We start from the raw sequence: 10290 nt of genomic DNA, 5'->3' as shown, positions 1-10290 counted from the left end.
ATTTAAATTGTTAATTTTTTGAGGGATGTATAAGTACCAAGCCACGTCCAACTATTTTACTTTAGTCAAAATTTGTTATTATATTTTAACGGCCGTTTGTTTTAAACATCGCAGACTCTAATGTAACTACACTACAGTTGTCAAATCTGAAATATTTAGAAATTTAGACCGTTCAGTGCTGTTTATTTGGAATTCTTATTGACGCAATCTTTCTTGTAACATCATAATATCCACACCGTTAAAGCTTTAAAATTGTGCTATTTTTTATTTAAAGCATATATGTGAACTCTCTGATGTAATTAGTCATATAACCTATGTCATATTCAACAAATTTTTAGAATGGTGCAAGCGTCTTAACTGATGTTCGGTTTGCCTTTTTTATTGTATAAATTTCAAGATTTAGTAAAAGTTAAAATCTAAGAAGACTTAAAGATGATTCATTTAACATCAGAATCTGACTGACGAAGGATATTTGTTATCCGAAATATTTATAAATAATTACATTTATAGTTCCTTTTTATATCATTGGTGTTGTTATGTACACTTTTTAGGCGTTTATATATATATATATATATATATATATATATATATATATATATATATATATATATATATATATACTGTTCAGGATTATCTCAAGTTAGTCGCACGATTTACAATGAAAGTTGCTTAATGAACCTTACATTAATTTTTTTTTTTCGTTAATTAAAAGTCGTAACTAATTGCACATAATCAGTTTTTAACTGGTGTCAATTTTCACTCGTCTCGTGTCAACGAGAAGTGTCTGTATTTTAAATATGTGACTAGTGGCACGATTTATTAACTGATACAAAATATCATTTCTATTTGCTCTATATACAAGTTAAACAAAACATCAAAGGATTTCAGATTTAATCAAATCATAAAGGAGTTCTGTTTAACACTTGCATGTAAATTTGTGCTCGGCAGAAGATACTAGACGGAAAATGGCGCAGTCAGAAGGTAAGGTCGTAATTCATATTTGTAGAGACATTTTTTTGTTTTGCTTTACATGAAGATATGCAGAGGCGAGAATTTATAGGTAAAAATTTAACCATTTTTGTGATTCTCAGGAGAGCCCCAAACCCACAATAAACCCTGGGCCTGCGCCTGGTGTATGTGGTTTGATAACAGCACATACATGTACATATATAAGACATGTCCTTTTACAGACTGACGGTAAAAGTGTATGGCATAGAAACATTAAAAACAAATTGATAGCAATTTTCAGTTCTTTTATGATCGTAAATTCAGGAAAATGGTAGACCATACCAAAAGAACATTCAATATCCAAAAGTAAAAAAAATCTCGAGAAAAAAATAGTGTTATCAACAAGGACAAAAAGGAAAATCGACGAAAAGACAAAATAATGTATTGCACGAAATTTAAGTAACCGAAGCATAATGTTTTTCCAGGAAGCAGAAACAGACGTTTCCAGTACTCTGTTTTCTTAAACATCTCACTACAGTTTTCTGATTAACAAAAGTTTAAGAGTTCATAATACATATTTGTGTGTTTTACATGTAAATGATTATAAAATATGAAAACTCTGCATAAAATCATATTCGCTATTTACACAGATGAGACCGCCTTTAATGTGCATATTGTGAAGATTTTAAGCAAGATGGGACGAAAAGCCTTTTTCAACTGATGTTTATAGTTCGTTCTTATATTGTTAGGGACAGGGTTGGGATCCCACTAACATGTTTGGGATCCCACTAACATGTTTAACCCTTGCCACTGATTATTCATGTATGTGCCTGTCCCAAGTCAGGAGCCTGTAATTCAGTGGTTGTCGTTTGTTTATGTGTTAAATATTTGTTTTTCGTTCATTTTTTATATAAATAAGGCCGTTTGTTTTCTCGTTTGAATTGTTTTACATTGTCATATCGGGGCCTTTTATAGCTGACAATGCGGTATGGGCTTTGCTCATTGTTGAAGGTCGTACGGTGACCTATAATTGTTATTGTCTGTGTCATTTGGTCTCTTGTGGACTTGTCTCATTGGCAATCATACCACATCTTCTTTTTTATATTTGCCCACCAATCGTTGAAGTCTTCGGCTTGTTTACTTTATTCACCATATGACTGACCAAAGAAGGACAACTATAACTAGTTTTCTAAATCTGTCAGTGACAATTACGATATCAAAAGCTTACGCATTCCAATAAAAAAAACGGAAGTTTTAGGTTAAATTACTTTTGACGATTTTTTCCCGAAAAAAAATACATAGAAATGAATTCCTATCATAGAATTTAACCTAATTCCAGCTGCTAATCATAATATTTCATCGACATGTTATGTGTCGCTCTGAGTTCGAAAATTTGCGTCTCGAGGAGGCGATGCATATACATGTATCAAAACAAGTTAAGATATGCCTATATTTCAGTCTTTATCTGATAGTTTTATATTTAAAAAACACCAACTATTGTTATGATGATTCATTTTAAAAACGTAAGGTATTCACTTAGCCCATATTTTATTTTTTTTAAGTAAAATTGAGAATGGAAATGGGGAATGTGTCAAAGAGACAACAACCCGACCAAAATAAAAAAAAACACAACAGCAGAAGGTCACCAACAGGTCTTCAATGTAGCGAGAAATTCCCGCACCCGGAGGCGTCCTTCAGCTGGCCCCTAAACAAATATATACTAGTTCAGTGATAATGAACGCCATACTAATTTCCAAATTGTACACAAGAAACTAAAATTTAAATAATACAAGACTAACAAAGGCCAGAGGCTCCTGACTTGGGACAGGCGCAAAAAATGCGGCGGGGTTAAACATGTTTGTGAGATCTCAACCCTCCCCCTATACCTCTAACCAGTGTAGAAAAGTAAAAGCATAGCAATACGCACATTAAAATTCAGTTCAAGAGAAGTCCGAGTCTGATGTCAGAAGATGTAACCAAAGAAAATAAACAAAATGACAATAATACATAAATAACAACAGACTACTAGCAGTTAACTGACATGCAAGCTCCAGACTTCAATTAAACTGACTGAAAGATTATGATTTCATCATATGAACATCAGGCACAATCCTTCCCGTAAGGGGTTTAGTAGCATACCATCATAACATATATAAGTAACTGTTATGTTTATTTTCAATGTTAGAAATAGAGAAAAGTCTCAAAGAATTTTGTTTTATACCTGAACTATATGGCTATATGGGCGATTGGTCTGTTAATCGGGTTGGTTATACGTCTGTTAAGAGTAAAACGCTTAATTTAATGTTAAACTCTATTAAATATACATATTTTTGGCATGTTATAAGAACCAAATAAAAAAAAGAAAAGCGTCTGACAAAATGATGTCTATCATAGAACATTTTGCACTTGTAAAACCATTTCTTAGTCTGCGCAGTTTTCATTAAAACTAAAAGGCGTCGCGCAAGTATGTAGTATTTATGCTTATACGCATAGCAATTTTTTTTAATAAAAGGCGAAACAAGCAAATTTAGATATCATTTAAAGAACAAAAAATAGTACTGTGGTTCTAAAAGATAAATTGACATTAGTAAATATTTCATAATTGTAAAATAACGTGAATAATACCACGTTTTAGTGAAAATTATGGGAAGAAAGTCTGTTAATGGGTTGGACAATTGAAATTGTGTTAGTTAAGACTTATTTAGCCACGACAATAATTTTGCTTCCTTTATATTTCCCCCTTGAAAATTTTTAGAATGAGGTGTTCCTGAGTAAACAAAAATGACAATGCGGTGCCACAGTATCCTAGAAAGAGCATTTTTATTTTGATTTTCTTTGCATTTTATTGAAGGGTGTGTCACTTCAATATAGCGTGATATGGATTGGCCTCTGGAATATGCATGCATTTTTTATCGACGTTTTCAATCAGCCTTAATTTTTGTGTCTGTTCGAAGTAGCACGTTCTCAATTCCGACTGAAAGTGTCTTTCTAATACAACACAGGGTACATATAACGTGTTCTCGTTCACATATAAACATGCTGTTTTTTCACTGGACGTTAAACCCTAATTCGTCAGCATCACCCAGTTGGTTCTTTTCTTCTATTACTTAATCATATGTTGTTTACAAATCACTCTAAAGAAGTAAACAGAAAGGAGCGAATGCAGCTACATTTTGTTATTTTAAGTTTCAAATCATGTTATTCCGTTTAGTTCCTTTCTACATAAGTGCAGAGGAGAACTACAGTTGTCTATGGTGGCCGGTGAAGTCCATTTCGCGTTTTCACGATTTCGCCTATCATATTCTATAGGGCGAAAACGCGAAATCGCGAAGTCGAAAACGAGAAATCGGTTTCACGTTTTCGCGTTTTCGACTTTGCAATTTTGCCGTATAGAATATGTAAGGCGAAAACGCTAAAGCGCTAAAACGCAAAATGGCATTAACCTGCCACCATAGTTGTCCGCATGTCAACTTCTAGAATTTGTCACCAATATAAGTTCATCGCAATCCGTTACTGTTTCAACAGCCATCGGTGTTTCGTGTGTGTATTCTTAAACAAGTAGTATTTCTCTCTCGTTTTTAGCAATGTATCACTCTCTACTGTCCTTATATTTATTATTCTATATTCTGCGTTTCCATCCAGATTCTCTGGTATACCATGAGGGTTCGGATTGGGGGTATTGTTTATTTCTGTATTCTTTAAATTGTTATGTCATTTTTTTCTACATTTTATTTATCTTACTCATTATTCTTTCTTTATTTTTCATATTTTGTCATCCCAATATATTTTACTTACTGATGTTTAGTTACATTACGACGTTCATTTCTGATTTATATACTGGTTACCAATGTACATGACAAATTTGTGTCATTCATGACAATTAAACAGAATCAACATGATATATGCGATCATGCTTGGATGAAATTAATATTCCTTTAATATTACACCTTTTGAAACCATTTTTATCAATTTTCAATTTCATGTGTTGTTTCCGTATATATTTTATGTTTCATTGCTCATGTCTTGTTTTCGTATATTTTAGCCGCTCGTCTTGAGCCTACTTATTTGATCCGATAACACCCCATATAGCAATACAATTATACTTTTATTGCCTTTCATAACTCTTAACAGACCAATTAGCAGACCGGGTTTTATACATCCGACCCATTAACAGACCAGGTTTTAAATAAAGATTGATTTGTGTCACCAAAATACAGATTTTCGTGTAGATTTTTCACACAATGATATCAATATGGTTACCAAAGATAATGCCTTTCTTTTTTCGATGTTCAAAATATTGAATGCAAGTAAATTTAACCAATGTGTCATTTTGTGTATATTTTATGTGTGTAAAATGTGTATAGAATCATATTCGAAACAGCGTAGCTGTGGCCATTGATTGACAACCTTAAATTATCCCATTGACGGGGGCAGATTAGGTGAACGTGTGTCTGTAACGACAACTGATCACTACTTACTTATTATAGAATTTTAACTGTGGGGTCACCAAAGGTTCTCAACGCCTTTAATATTAAAATAGTTCGAAAAATTAATCAGGAATAACTTTATGTTTTGATTTATATTATTGATATAAATCAAAACATTGTGTTATTCCTGATTAGTTTTTCTAATTTCGTTATTTAGGTGTTGAGAACCTTTTGTGACCCCCACAGTTTAAGTGTCTTTAACAAGTGCATAGTGAGCAGCGGTTGTTACAGACAAACGTTCACATAATCTGCCCCAGTCAATGGGATAATTTAAGGTCGTCAATCAATGGCCACAGCTACACTGTTTTGAATATGATTCTAAATTTATTGATGAGTAACCCGCTTTTTCATTTTATAGATCGTACATCGAAGCTAGAAAAATAATAATTACACCACTGAATTCAGTACATTGAATTGTTTTGTTAGACATGAATACTTTTTATGATGAAAATATATTTTAAAAAGTTATACAATGAAACTTGCTGAACTTTCCATGATTTTCTCGATAACACCTTATTAACAGACTTTAGCCAACCCGATTAACAGACCAAGCGCCGATATAGCCACATACTCAATATAGATTAACCGACCAATCTCTCGGTTAGCCGAGTGTCGGCCGTGAGAGCAGACCTCCGTACACGTGCCACCGAGTAAAATTTGAACTTCATCAAATGTTCTTCTGCATGACTTCTTGGACGCTTTATTTTTATTTGTACTCGGCAGTAAATATAGATACCGCGGTGAGCATTTCTGTTGAGTGAGTAGGCGAAGTCGTTTCTGAGTAAGTCCCTTTCGTGGCGTGCATACGATATTTTTTTTTAAAGAAATTTGATAAATCTATTGTTGGTGGCTCTGGGCAAATCATATACGAATATATGCTATGTGATTTTGATCCATGTTGTTGTGCTTTAAGCTATACAGCCAAGCGGCATGATGACAAGTAGAGAAACACAACATTTTAAAAGCCCTCCTCCGTCGCTAAAACCAACCTCAACAATATGTTCAAACCAAACTTACAACACTGTAAGTACAGGATACAAGTGAACATTTAACATGAAAAATCTTATATCCTTACGAGCAACACATGAAAACCCACGAATATCAATGAAAGAAGTTATAGATACCATTTTCCATTAGATATCTTAATCCGTGCATAAAAAGGGTACGATACAGATTAGATGTCACTGAAAGGTTTAGATATAAGAGAGAGTTGTCATTCTTAGGTCAGTTATAATATGAACTAATATTATGATAAATAAACCGACAAAGTACTATTTCCCCCACTTTGCTTAAAATCTATATAATACTAGAACACACCCGTGATATCGTGGGTCCGTGACTGATATATAACTATGCGTATGCCTTATTTTAGTATTGGTATTCTCATCTGATAAAGTCATGCCGATTATAACATGTATATAAGGTGCACAGTTTTCTCTGCTTTCAAAATTTTTCTGTTTGAACCCGTCGACCTGGAACCTATCAATTATTGGTAATATTAATAATTTGGAAAACAAAAGGGCCTGGAATGGAGTATTTTTTACTCAACAGAATACAACAAAATTCTAAATACACTGTTTGGTGGTGCGCCTGTCAGGTGCGGAACGTACAGATAAGGTAATAGGTAACAGGTGAATATACTATAAGTATCGGTGTCGGACTCGATCCGGAACTTCTTAATTATTGGCAATATTAATTACGTGGAAAACAAACGGGCCTAGAGTTGTGTAATTTTTAATCAACACCATTGTACTATATTAGTTATATATAAAGTTGAATTCTTTGATTCATCGTTTTTACGTGATGACGGCTGACAAATTGGACCTCGTAATTTTAGTATTATAGATACTTATAAGAGGTTATCTCCGATGTGTAAATAGCTATATAATTTTAAGCGGAGAGTTTATATCTAATAATCTTTAAATGCAAAGCACGTACATCTGTTGATATCGTATTTGTAACATACGTCAAATGCATTTATCTTATACGTTTTAAACAAGTAATTAAGAATTTGATTTTTAAAGCCTAACTGTAAATATTAATTTGTCGAGAAGCTGTCGAGAAGTAATACATGATTGTTTGTTGTGTTTACCAACGGCGTTTGATGCATGTAATGCAGGTGGCGCATATCTTGTCGACCACCAAGCTCTTTTCTACTTAAGTGCATACAATTTCTCATATTTGTCCACTTGATTTATTCGACACCATTAAGACGACACCGCATATAATTTAATTGCTTACAAATATGAATACTGGCAGATGAAATATAGTTGACTGAACAAATCAGATTCTCTGTAAACGCTAAGTGTCTAAATAGTACTGAATTTACAATTCTTGAAAAAAATTGAAAATTGAACAAAAAACTAAGCATAATAGACGTATTGTAAGTGCAGCTGTTATTTGCTCACTCATATAGTCCAACATCTGATGGTCGACGAATTAAAAATAGCGATTTAAATATCCCCATAGACTGTGGAGGAATTGAACGATTGAAAATTGAAATTGAAAAGTGAGCATGCCATCATGTCAAACTTCATTCCCCCGTTAACGGTTTCTGAAAAGACTAAATCAGCTTCACTTTTGAACCAAAGGTTCTAGAACCATAGAGTCTTTTGCTATGCCATCATAGACCAATGATCTGTTCAGATAACAAAGTCTATTTTTTTTAAAAATATATAACCTGTGTCTTATAATCATTTATAAAGGGATATATATTTCAAGTCCTGTTACGTTGATAATCAATTCAAAACCAAAGGCATCAATACCGAAATAATCAAACGTTGAATTCTGTATGTGCAAGTTCCAAGCCAGGAGCTTTTAATTCAGTGGTCTTTCGTTTGTTGATGTCTTTCATATTGTTCCTTTTATTTATTGTTTGAATTATGTTAAATTTATTATAGTCAGGACGCATGAGTCTTTTACAGTTAACTACATGTATAACAAAAGTATTATGGATTTTGCTTATTGTTGAAGGCCGTATATTTTGTACGATGAACTATTATAGTTGCTTAAATCTACGTCATTTGATTCTGGTGGGTTATTATCTCATTGGTGATCATACCACATCATATTTTTATAAAAATGCAAAACTGCATCATCTCTCTTGGGGGTTTCTTAGGCATACAAATGATACATAAGATATTGATTATTTACTCTAACATTGACATTTGAAATAAATGAGATATAATATTTAAATGCAATTTACCCATGCATCAATGTGATTTTTTAGGGTTTCGTACTTTGTATAGATAGTGTAATTTTAAATCTATATTTCAATGACATTTAAAATTTCAATTAATCAAATTCCATTAGACGTATTAAAACATTTTGAAAAAGAATTATCCACAAAAACCATTGAAAATCATATATCTTTATACTTTGTGTCATACTTTAAAGATTATTAAAGAGAAATTCTATAACAAATTGATACTTGAATCCAATAATAAAACAGAAAGTATATTAATTTCAATCTGTCATTTTATAATTTAATAAAAATGTATTTCCTGCAGGGATCTACTTCTTAATTGAAGTGTCGTTTGCGGGACAACATATCTGAATACTTGTTGTGATCTGCCGACATTGGGTAGCTTTCCGTTAGTGGTCTGTGTTGATTTGCATAAAACCACTTAAAATTAAGATTTCCAGTCGTAGGACGTGTAGAAAACCCCATCCTTTAGAACAAATCTAAACTTAAATAGCTGTATGAATTCTGGCCCTGGTTACATTTGGTTGTTAAAATTCATTTTTCTTAACAAGTGTTTACTTTCTTAATGTAAAATCAACTGAAAACACAAGAAACCTGCATTTGAAACTTGAATGTAAAAACATCAAAGACGAAGAATTCTTTAAAACTTAAACTGATTTTAGGATATGTAATTATCAATGAAATAATCTCGTTCTTAAATGACGAAGGAATATGTGTTACATTCATATTTGTTGTATTTAATTCCAATCTCTTAAGCTCATTCGCTAACTCGCTCACTTTGTCTAATTTTAGGTCACCACTATCTATCTATCTATGTATCTATCTATCTAGAACCAATTCATTAACTCTGTCACTCTCCCTCTCTAATTAGATATAGGAAGATGTGGTGTGAGTGCCAATGAGACAACTCTCCATACAAATAACAATTTAAAAAGTAAACCATTATAGGTTAAAGTACGGCCTTCAACACGGAGTCTTAGCTCACACCGAACAACAAGCTATAAAGGGCCCCAAAATTACTAGTGTAAAACCATTCAAACGGGAAAACCAACGGTCTAATCTATATAAACAAAACGAGAAACGAGAAACACGTATATATTACATAAACAAACGACAACTACTGTACATCAGATTCCTGACTTAGGACAGGTGCAAACATTTGCAGCGGGATTAAACGTTTTAATGGATCCAAACCTTCTCCCTTTTTCTGAAACAATAGCATAACATCACAACAAAGAAAAACATACGATAAAATATCAATTGGCAGACTTAACTCAATCAAAAAACGTATGATTAAACAATGAACGAATAAATTTGATCTGCGATATCTGAATACAAATGCACAGTTAATTAAATATTAGAGACAAACATTCATGACCAAAAAGCTAACAAACAAATTCAAAAACAGGACATGACTGAGAAATATTTAACCAATAAATGTTCACTTTAGAAAAAAACCGGTTTTTTTATAATCTTGAAGTTTATACAAATGTTGTAAGAATAAGTGAAGATATTACAAATAATCAAAGCTGGTGTACAGACAAGATCCGTATAAATAAAAAATGACAAAAAAGCATTATAAACAGTATCAACAGGTCGAATTAACAAGAAAATACGATTTGAGAGTACTCGCAGTTACTGACAGCTAGT

The 10290-nt window shown here is 32.6% G+C and overlaps 1 protein-coding gene across 1 annotated transcript in view; it reads left to right on the top strand.

Annotated features, from left to right (window-relative positions):
• The first annotated feature begins 775 nt into the window (after window positions 1-775).
• LOC139503759 (uncharacterized) overlaps window positions 776-10290 on the top strand; it is a 44082-nt gene continuing 34567 nt past the window's right edge. The window contains exon 1 of the mRNA XM_071293635.1: window positions 776-981. The gene's annotated coding sequence lies outside the window, so the exon portion shown is untranslated. The remainder of the gene's footprint in view (window positions 982-10290) is intronic.

The sequence above is a fragment of the Mytilus edulis genome, chromosome 14, assembly GCF_963676685.1.
Source record: "Mytilus edulis chromosome 14, xbMytEdul2.2, whole genome shotgun sequence".
NCBI classification, from domain to species: domain Eukaryota; kingdom Metazoa; phylum Mollusca; class Bivalvia; order Mytilida; family Mytilidae; genus Mytilus; species Mytilus edulis.
The sequence above is the reverse complement of the archived record's forward strand: the minus strand, read 5'-3'. Positions and strand labels throughout refer to the sequence as shown.